This window comes from Mus pahari, chromosome 4 (assembly GCF_900095145.1).
Source record: "Mus pahari chromosome 4, PAHARI_EIJ_v1.1, whole genome shotgun sequence".
In the NCBI taxonomy this organism is placed as follows: Eukaryota; Metazoa; Chordata; class Mammalia; order Rodentia; family Muridae; genus Mus; species Mus pahari.
This window is the reverse complement of record NC_034593.1, coordinates 111,435,829-111,446,171: the sequence shown is the minus strand read 5'-3', so window position 1 is coordinate 111,446,171 and position 10,343 is coordinate 111,435,829.

Genomic DNA, 10,343 nt, shown 5'->3' with positions numbered 1-10,343 from the left:
TTTCTTTCTTTCTTTCTTTCTTTCTTTCTTTCTTTCTTTCTTTCTTTCTTTCTTTCTTTCTTTCTTTCTTTCTTTCTTTCTTTCTTGACAGGGTTTCTTTGCGTAGCCCTGGCTGTCCTGGAACTCACTTTGTAGAGCAGGCTGTCTTCGAACTCAAAAATCAGCCTGCCTCTGCCTCCCAAGTGCGGGGATTAAAGGCGTGCGCCACCACTGCCTGGCATGTGTTGGGATTCTTTGGCAATAGTTGCTGCTGCCTTTTTTGTTGCTTTTTATTTGTTTGTTGCTGTAACAAAGTAACTGACAGAAACAACTCTAGGAGGGAGAATTTTGTCTCACAGTTTCCAATGTGCTACTCTTTAGTCCTTGACTGTCCACTCTGGGCTCTCAGCAGAACATCCAGAACATCATCATTTCAGGAACATGAAGCAGACAGCTGTCTACTCACCTTGTGTTGCAGAGGAGGCAGCCGGAAAGGGCAGTGAACGAGGTCTAACCCACAAATCAAGCCTGGAGTGTTGTACTTCCCCCAGCTAAAAGTTTCCACTACCTCCCCAAAGAGCATCCAGTATCAGTTAACTTTCCTTGGGGCTGATACAAAATATCTAACAAAAGTGACTTAAGAAAGGGCTTTTTGTTCCCTCAGAGTTAGAGAGGGTGTCCAGCACTGCAGGCAAGGCAGGCATGCAGGAGCCTGATGAGGCAACTGGTCTCACGGCATCTCTAGTCAGGAAGCAGATGAAAGTGGACTCTGGTGTGCAGCATTCTCTTGCCTTCCCACCTCAATTAACCTAGTCCAGACAATCCTCCACAAACAAGCCCAGCTGTTACTGTAACCTAGATAATTGCTCACAGATATTCCCAGAGACCTGTTTCCTAGGCGATTCTAGACCCTGTCAAGTTGACAATCACTATTAACCATCACACATACCCCACCCCCAAGCTGGAGACTAAGCATTCAACACATGAACTTCCCCGGGGACATTTCATTTTCAAACTGCAATATCTTGGGGTTGCATTATAGAACACGTTAAATTTTTTGGCACAAAGAAAAATGATCATGTTTTAAAATGTATATTTAGATATCAAAGATGGTGAATAATCACAATTGTCAGACTCTATTGGACTATATTATATACACAAAGTCATAGCCTGATGTTTAAGTGTTATCTTGTTAACAAAGATAAAAGATGTTTTATATACAGAAATAAGCAAAGACTACTCTGATGGTTAATATTGTCAATTTGACAAGATCTAGAATCACCTAGGAGACAAGCCCATGGACATGTCTGACGAATTTTCTACACTGGGTTAATTGGTTGAGAAAACTTACCCAAATGAGAGCCTAGACTTACCTAAGGGATAAGGGGATAGCTAGTTGAGTACCAACATTCACCTTTTTGCTTCCTGATTGTGGATACAATGTGACTATCCACCTTATGCTACCACCATCATGCCTTCCTCACTGTGATGAACTGTATCTCCAACTGAGCAAAAATAAATGCTTCCTTTTTTTCATTGCTAATTTATTATTATTGTTGTTTTTTAACTTATTCACTTTACATCCCTCTCACTGGCCCCCTCCCCGTCACTTCCTCCCACAATCCTTTTCCCTACTCCCCCCTTCTCCTCTGAGCAGGTAGGGGGCCCCATGGGTATCCCTCTGACCCTAGCACATCAAGTCTCTGTGAGGCTAGGCACATCCTCTCCCACTGAGGCCAGCTAGAAGAACATATCCCATGTACAGGCAACAGCCTTTGGGACAGCCCTGTTCCAGTTGTTTGAGACCCATATGAAGACCAAGCTGCACATCTGCTATATGTGTGCGGAGGCCTAGGTCCAGCCTTTGTATGTTCTTTAGTTGGTGGTTCTGAGAGGCTCCACCCAGAATTTGACTCAGATAGATGCAGATACCCACAGACAGTGGATGGAGCTTGGGGACTCTCATGGAAGAACAGGAGGAAGGATTGTGGTCTTTCAGGGGATAGGAACTTTATAGGAAGACCAACAGAGTCAACTAAACTTGACCCTTAGGACTTTCAGAGACTGAATCACAAACCTTTCATTTCTTAAATCACTTTTATGAGGTTCCAGGGGCCTGTCTGGCCTTATGTGAACTGGTCTGAAGCAGGGTGGGTGAGGGGTATTTAGTAGAGGATTTTTTGCTAAGGCTCCTCTTTCTCTTGCCCAGAAACCTTGCCTCTCGATGTCTAGGCAAACAGGAGGCTTGGAGCAATTAACTTTTAGTGAACCAGGAAAAGAAAGTCATGCCACAGAAAGAAAAACTTTTGCACCGTTAATATGTACAGAAGCACACACACTCATACAGACATTAGGCCCAACCACATGTCTCATCAAATTTCATACTTACATGCACACACCTATACTTACAAATATATATATATATATAATTGGTGGATGGAGCAAAATCCCATAAGAAAGTCCCATTGAGCAAGGGCCAGTGCAGGAAAAAACTCACTCATTCCGGATGAAAAATAAGCTCCAACATTTATAACTCAGAGAAAGAAAAAGCTTCTACTTTTCTGTTTCTGTTAGTGGAAAAACCCCTAGAGGAAAAGCTCCCAAGTAAAAAGTCTCATGGTAAGAAAAAACCTGCTCTCTGTGCCTTGCTTGCTCTCCTACCGTCATCGTTCTTGTTCTTGTATTACTCAGGATACATGATCACATGGTATTCCAAACATCTTTTATCAAAAGTTCACAAGTTTAAAACATAAATCATAAATTGAATAATAAGTGACAACAGAAATGTTTACGTGAGTTTCCATTAAGATTAGTTATCTAATTAAACACTCTATCACCAACTTCACAGGTTCATTAAAAGTTTAAAACAATAATTCTTACATCATTATGTTAGCAATGTTTTCTCAAGAGGGAAATCATCTGCTCAGTGTCTCATTAGTTTTGAAATTTTGTATAGATAGATCCAGTCAATATTTTATCTTCTGTCCTTGCACCTACAATAAATTGTTCATTCCCAGTTTATGACCCCAGTTATCAGATAATGGTTTTACAGCCAGCCAAAAAGGAATGTTTTCTCTGATGGTAAATATGTTTCCAACTGGCTTTTTATCCTTGTAGAGTTAGTCTGTGACACAGAAAGGTTAACAGAGTTCTAATTGTAGCCCTTTCTATAGGGAACTCAAAATTACTAGTATAAATTTAGGAATTCTATAGAATCATTATTAGGAATGAAGAAATCATCTATATGCCTTCTGCAGACCATGCAATACAATAGGCCATCTTCAGAAAGTCATCTGTTACTTTTTATCTCCTAGATGGCTTCTGACAATCAGGTATTTTGTCACAGCAGTGAGAAAGGTGACTAATAAAATCAGGCTATTATTGTGCCAAGTATAACCATAATATTGAAACATTCCTTCTGTTTAATAGCTATTAGCTTTAAAAAAAATAGAGCCATAAAATTAGATGTTTCCTTGAAATAGTTTAAAACAATATCACTTCTAGAATGGATACAAGATTAGTTCAGAAACTACTAAGTAAGGACTGAAGCCTCTAGCTTCTGTAGTAATATTCTACCCACTGTCTTATTCTCTTTCCTGTCTCTTCAGTGGACACAATTATCACATGTTTACAAGCTATGTCTTCTGTCGACATCCATCAAATGGCTCTGTATGAGTACTGACACATGTATCAGCTTATCCAATTTGTACATCAAATTAATGTAGCATAAAAAAATAAAACTGAAAGTTTAATGTTAGTAAAATATGGAGCCAGAGGGTTAAGTCTGTTTTTTGTAATATAAGGAAGTTACAGTTTTCTCAGTAAAATCAGTAACATGATGACATCAAACTGCCATGGTTTGCATATGTTTTTGGTATGCCCCACATAGGCTCCAGTGCTAAGATCTGGCAGAATCAAGAGATGGGGCTAAGCAGCAGGGTGATTAGGATTTTAAGAGTTCCACCCTGAAATGCTGTGGTGGTTTGAATATGCTTGGTCCAGGGAGTAGCACTATTGGGAGGTGTGGCCTTGTTGGAGTGGGTGTGACCTTATTGGAGGAAGTGTGTCAATATGGGGTTGGGCAATGAGACCCTCTTCCTAACCACATGGGAGCCAGACTTCTCCTAGCAGCCTTCAGATGAAGATGTGGAAATCTCAGCTCCTCCTGGACCATGCCTGCCTGGACACTGCCATGTTCCCACCTTGATGATAATGGACTGAACCTCTGAACCTGTAAGCCAGACCCAATTAAATGTTGTCCTTATAAGAGTTGCCTTGGTCATGGTGTCTCTTCACAGAAAGGTAAACCCTAACTAAGACAAACGAGATTAGTGTAGTTTTCGTAAGATGTCAGTTAGTTTCAGAGAAATCAGACTATACAAAAGGAGCAGGCCTGGGGCCTGAGTCTCTAGTGCTTCTGGTCATGTGATCTCCTCTAGGCTGCTACCACAGTTGTTATTCCATCAACCCAGGACATGAATAGACAAGGCTGCCTGACGTTTACTCTTAGCTTCCAAGACTGTAAGATAAACAAACATTTTCCCCTATAAAATACCTAACCTCAAATATTCTGTTATATAAATAGAAAATGGATTAATACTTGAACCACAGTGAGTATTTTCCTAACTGGGTAGGAATAAATTTCTATTCTGTATTATAAAAAAGAGGAACCTTGCTTTACTTAATAAAAAAATCTGTTGATCCATGTCTATTATGTTTTACAAAGGAGTCTAGATCTAAATTTGGTTATGATCACAGATTTATCTTAGAATATCAAAATAAATATCTAATAGTCAAAATAGTAGTCCATGAAATTCTGGGTTCACTTTTAAGCATATTTGTGTGTAATGAGTGACAAAGTTATCTATGTATTCTAGGCTGTAGTGTAAAATATCTGAAATCTGCTAGTAGTTCTTCGAATTTTAGATGCCTACTTTGTTTTTAGCAACTCAAATAGTGTCTATTTCATTAAAATTATTCTAGTTTGATAGTAACATAACAAATTTGACTCAGAACTGCTAAATAAAAAAAAAAGTAATTTGAAACACGAGCAGAACACAAACCTACAGAATGCTATTTAATCAGAAAACTGGCTAGTGCTTCTCCCCAGGTTTAAAAGTATTCAGTTTTAGGGTTTGTTTCACAGGAAGATGAGCAATTCAATAACACAAGCAGTTAAGAATTACAGATAGCTAAGTACGGTGGTGCACACCTTTAATCCCAGCACTAGGAAGCAGTAGATCTGTGAGATTGAAGCCATCTTAGCCTACATAGTGAGTTCCAGAAGAGAGACCCAACTCAAAAAGCAAAATCAAAAACAAGCTAGACATAATAAATAAATAATTCATGATGAATTCAGCCCACTTGTAAATAATCTCTGCCATTAGAAATATTTATAATTCTCTGAAATATTACTGATTATTTTCCAATGATTTTATTACTTTACTAAAATTTAAGATTTCTCTTCTTTTCTTTTTTCCTGTGAAGTAAATTTCAACAAGGAATTTCAACTTGGAAACAGTTGTGCCCTGAATATTTTTGTCATCCTTACAAAGAACTACACTCTCCAGGGCAACTTCCTTTGTATTTGGTATTCTAGCCAATGTGCTCTGAGCAAAATACACTGTGTTCCTTTCCTATTGTATTTCTTAAGAAACTGCTTTACCTTCAGCAAAGTGGCTGAATACAAAATCAGTTCAAAGAAATCAGTAGCCCTTCTTTATACAAATGATAAACGGGCTGAGAAAGAAGTTAGCGAGACAATTTCCATTACAATAGCTTCAAACAATATAAAATATCTTGGTGTAACTCTAACCAAGCATGTGAAAGACCTGTACAACAAGAACTTCAAGTCTCTGGAGAAAGAAATTGAGGAAGCTATCAGAAGACAGAAAGATTTCCCATGCTAATGGATTGGTAGGATTAATATAGTGAAACTGTCTATCTTATCAAAAGCAATCTACAGATTCAATGCAATTCCCATCAAAATTCCAACACAATTCTTTACAGATATTGAGAGAATAATTCTCAACTTCATATGGAAAAAAAAATCCAGGATAGCTCAAATGATCCTGAACAATAAAAGAACTTCTGGGGGAAATAACCATCCCTGACCTCAAGCTATACTACAGATCAATAGTAATAAAAACTAATTGGTATTGGTACAGAAACAGGCAGGTATACCAATGGAATAGAACTAAAGACCCAGAAATGAACCCATACACCTACAGATACTTGATTCTTGACAAAGAACCCAAAACCATACAATGAGAAAGGGAAGAGCATCTTCAACAAATGGTGCTGGTCTAACTGGATGTCTGCATGTAGAAGAATGCAAATAGAGCCATATTTATCACCCTGCATAAAACACAAATTTATTTTAGAAATAAAAAAAATCTAAAATGTAGTTACATCATTTCCCCTTCTCTTACTACTCTCCAACCCTTCCCATATCCCCTTCACTCGGCCTCAAATTGATGGCCTCCTTCCTTTATTATTGTTGTACATGTACATGCACCCACGCATGCACATACGCATGCACAGTCTGCCAAATCTGTTTGGTATTGCTTGTGTGTATATGATTTTAGTTCTGACCACTCTGTAAAGGATAACCAAATACAGAGTTCATCCTTGGAAAAAATGGATTCTCCATCTCTCCTCTCAGCAGCCATTAGTAGCCTGTAGTTCTTAGTCTAGCAGTAAGGTCCTGTGAGAGTTCCCCAACCCATGCTATCTTTCAGCCCCCTCTTTCTTGATGTTCCCTGGCCCATGGTGACAGAGTTGTGATGTAGATATATCATGGACTGATGATCAATTGATATCTATGTTTTGTCAAATTGTGATTTTTTTCTGTAATGGTCTCTATTTGCTATAAAGGGAAGCATCTTTGATGAGGGGTGAGAGCTACACTTATCTATGGGTATAAGGACAAGTACTTAAAATGTAGTTGGGAGCTATTCTAATTTAGTAAACTGGCTCTCCTCTACCATTCATGAAGGACAGCACTAGCTCCATGTAGCTAGGTTTCCAGAACCAGGCCTGAGTCTCTTGTTAAGTGGGACTTGAGTTCCATTAGGTCACTGTTAGTTATTGCCAAAATATGAATGTCTCTACTGTACCTTTAGGGATATCTTGGCACCAGTTTGGCAAAATTGGGGTTCACAGGAGTCAGGTAGGATTCCTGATTGCTCCCCTCCCCTCTCAGCACACATAGCATCTTTGGTACTAGGAAAACTTGACCTCGGGAAGGAGGTTTTTCAAGTCAGATCCAGCTAGAATCTTCTATGTCCTAAGTGTGTGCTGTCTTCGGGAATAGAGACTTACCTTCAACCTTTGGGAAACAACCAGGAGCAACAGAAATAATCTATATCGTTTGGGAGTCTTTTGGAACTACACTGAGTAGTTTTATTTGTAAGTTTTGAAAACGTTTATTTATTTTAGGGGTGTTTTGCCTTCATGTGTGTATGTATATGATGTGCATGCCTGGTGTCCCCAGAGCGCAGAAGAGTGTGTCAACTCCTCTGGAACTGAAGTTATGAATGGTTGTGGAGCAACATCTGGTATGGGCAAACCAAATCCAGGTCCTCTACAAGAGCAACAAAGAGGGCTTTGGAGCTCTGGGAACTGGAGTTACACGTGGTTGTAAATTTTCTGAGGGTCCTCTGTAAGGACAACCAGGTGTTCGTCACTGCTGAGCCGCCTCTTAGGCCCCATGGTCATTTTTATAGTCAGGATACTACCTCAGCTATCATAATTCGGAAAAAGAAAATACTGACTTCTGAAAAGTGCTTGACGTCCATCTTGTGCTCTTCCCTGACTTTCCAAAGCGGCACAAAAGTACCAAGTATGTTTGTCATCAACATTTGGACACAAAAGGGATACTGCTTCACTTTAAGGAACAAGAGACCCAGCTCTTCGGAGACTTGAGAGTATTTCAGGGAACAAATGTCATCGCAGGCAAACTGCAAGCGTTTAGTCCTAGCAGTACGTGAGAGGAGCCTGGAGAATTTTATTCCCTGAGTCTAATCTTCCTTATCTGAACAGTGAGGGATTTTAACAGATTAGCATCTGAGTTCTTCCCATTTCCACCCCAGAGAGCCTCAGCCCTTGCTCCTGGGTCTGTTAGTACTGGACAGTGTCTTCTCTCACATCTATCCACTCTGTTACCATAGCTATAAACAGAACCACACTTAACTGACACTTTCTTTTATTTGTTTAAATTTATTCAACTTATGTTTATTGGGTGGTTCCATGCTGAATACTGTATACACATACTACTTAAATATATTAGTATTTAGGGTCATTCAATAAGTTTAATAATCTGCATAAAGCACTCCAATTTTTTTCAAAACCACACAGACAAAATCCCACAAACCACTGGTAATCTACTAATCTTATAAACAGTATCCCAAAGTAAGGGTTAATAGTAGGCTGCTACACACAGATGAGGGAAACTGAGCCTTAGAGAAATTCATAAAGGTCAAAATCAGACAAATAGATGGTAATGGTCAGGATTTAAAATCAAGTCTATCTGTGAATAAAGCTGGGTTTTCTAACTTGTTTCAAAACTGCCACTGGGAGTTAATGCAGACAACTCATGGAGTGGAATGTCAGGAATCCAGCCCTCTGCCTTTTCCTCCGTGACACCGCTGAAGATAAAGAAGGTATCTAGGCAATAAACATTTAGGAAGAAGCCGGCCATGGGCTGAGGTGGAGGCTGTGGAGTCTAAGCCTATCCGCAGCTACAGAGCTTGGAGGACAGTAAACTACACAAAATGGTCTCAAAACAAACAGCAAACACCTAAAATTAAATAGGCCAGTGAATCCTTTTTGTCAGTTCTGGAATACCTAATAGGTTGAAAACCTAATAGGATCTTGTATGCAAGGCGACATAAACATTCACGCTCTATGAAGAACCTAAGGGTATAATGGTCTGAGAAACCTAGTTTCATATAAATTCATTAAAAATCAAGTCAAATTAATTATTCTAAACACAAACTTACACTGGCTAGCGAAGCGCAGGTACAAACCATTCTAAAACAGCCTTGGTAGAGCTGTTCTGATTAAGAACCAGTTGTGTGAAACAACGGAAGAAATAATTTCTCTAAATTGCAATCAGATTCACTACAAAAGTGTAGTTTTATTTTGGGGTGGCACATTTTTTTTTTCCAGAGGCTGACAATATGAGTACATTATGAACCAGTCACACGGGGCACACTGCGTTTACCAGGGACATGCCAATAAGGTGACCATCAGGAAATCTAGGTAAACACAGTAAATAATGCCCAAGGCTCTTCAGAGGAAGACCCACTTGGGAGTGACACATTTGAGATAAAGACAGAAAAATGTTTCCTATTACTGATCACTTAAATGTCTAACTCATTTTTGTTTTCCAAGTTTAAGGGACCAGGTAGTGAATACTTCTGTGTTATTGTTTGTTCTTATGCTTAACATGCTATCCTTACAGGGTCTTTCTGTCCTTTGCTTATCTCTGACCACTATTCTTTATGCTACACTAGAGTCTAGAATTCAAGTCTAGAATTCACTTCAAGTATTTTTAGAATAAGGTAAAATATGAATTAAAATGAATTGGTTTGGTACTCACTAGGCCTTCAAAAATTGAGATTATTTTTAGCTTAAGAACACAAGTGGTATTTTCAACATGAAGTAGTGTCTTAAGAGAAATTGAAGATAAACTTCCATTGCTGTAAAGGACAAAAATAAGAACACTAAGTGCACATTCCTGGGAGGTGGATTTCAGCTCACTGTGACAGTGTCAGTTAGAAAGTCATAAAAAGGAAAGAATGGGTTCCTTTCTCTCAGTTAGGAGGGGACAGGTCCCTACACAAATGAGAGTCTGGACCACGGGTATTCTGCCGAGAAACAGCACATAGCTTAGTATAGCATCACACTATCAAGGTGACACAGTATTGATAATCAAACTAGCACCACAATGGCCATAATAATACAACGTAGTTGCTTTTATCTGAAGCATTATCAAATGACATGTATTATTATTCATCCTAGTTTTTACAAATAAGAAAATTAGAATGCTTCAAAGTAAAATAACACAAGAGTATGAAATTGGCTATCAGCAAAACTTAAGGAGGGAGGCCACAGTTTAAGTCACTTGGTATCTTGCCAGCAAATGTTCTTGGAATAGCAGAATCTTAGGAGGAATGGGATGGAGAACCAATAAGGTTTAAGCCAAAGAAGGCTGTGTAAGATGCCAGGGATAATGAACTTGACCTTCTTGTGTTTATCAAAACGTCTCAGAGGCTGGGGCATCCAGTGAATATTCAACCCTTAGATAACTCTCAGGGACTCTTTCTCACCTTATTCTTTTGGACTAGTAACACCAGATA